The following is a 699-nucleotide window of genomic DNA, read 5'->3' as shown; positions in this document are numbered from 1 at the left end:
CCCCTAGGGTTGCCCCCTTTTCTTCAAGTGAAACCCGAACACTCTAGCGCCACGTGTGGCAATTTATTGGGGGGGGGTAATAGTGAAGAGAGGCAGCCAGGATAGGGAGTAAGGATTACAGCAATACAAAATAATATGAAGCTATGTATTTTGTGTTGTTCTGGCTTGGCGCCCCGATGTCTCCAAGTGCCCTGTGCAGGCTCTCAGGTGGGCTGTGTGCACTCTCAGGTGGGCTATGCGGCTCTCAGGTGGGCTGTGCGACCCTCAGGTGGGCTATGCGACCCTCAGGTGGGCTATGCGGCTCTCAGGTGGGCTTCCCGCTGCCTGTCCCAGCCGCCCGCTGCCTGTCCCAGCCGCCCGCTGTCTGTCCCAGTCCCCCGCTGCCTGTCCCAGCCGCCCGCTGCCTGTCCCAGCCGCCCGCTGCCTGTCCCAGCCGCCCGCTGCCTGTCCCAGTCCCCCGCTGCCTGTCCCAGCCCCAGACCAATCTTCCCTTCCCCCGAAGAACCTTCACCCAAAGGTAGGGATGGCAGCACCATGTCCAAGTGATGAGGGAAGGACGGCACCTGAACAACTGGGCAATATGGACGCTTCGGAGAGAAGGCTCGGAGCTCAGACTGGCCATCGAGAAGACTTCCTTCAAGGGGAGGGATCTAAGAGGGATGAGATCATCTGACCAGAAGGAATGCTTCCATAGGGCTC

This window comes from Nanorana parkeri, unplaced genomic scaffold (genome assembly GCF_000935625.1).
Source record: "Nanorana parkeri isolate BGI_ZX_2015 unplaced genomic scaffold, ASM93562v1 scaffold3592, whole genome shotgun sequence".
NCBI lineage: Eukaryota > Metazoa > Chordata > Amphibia > Anura > Dicroglossidae > Nanorana > Nanorana parkeri.
Note: the sequence above shows the minus strand (reverse complement) of the source record.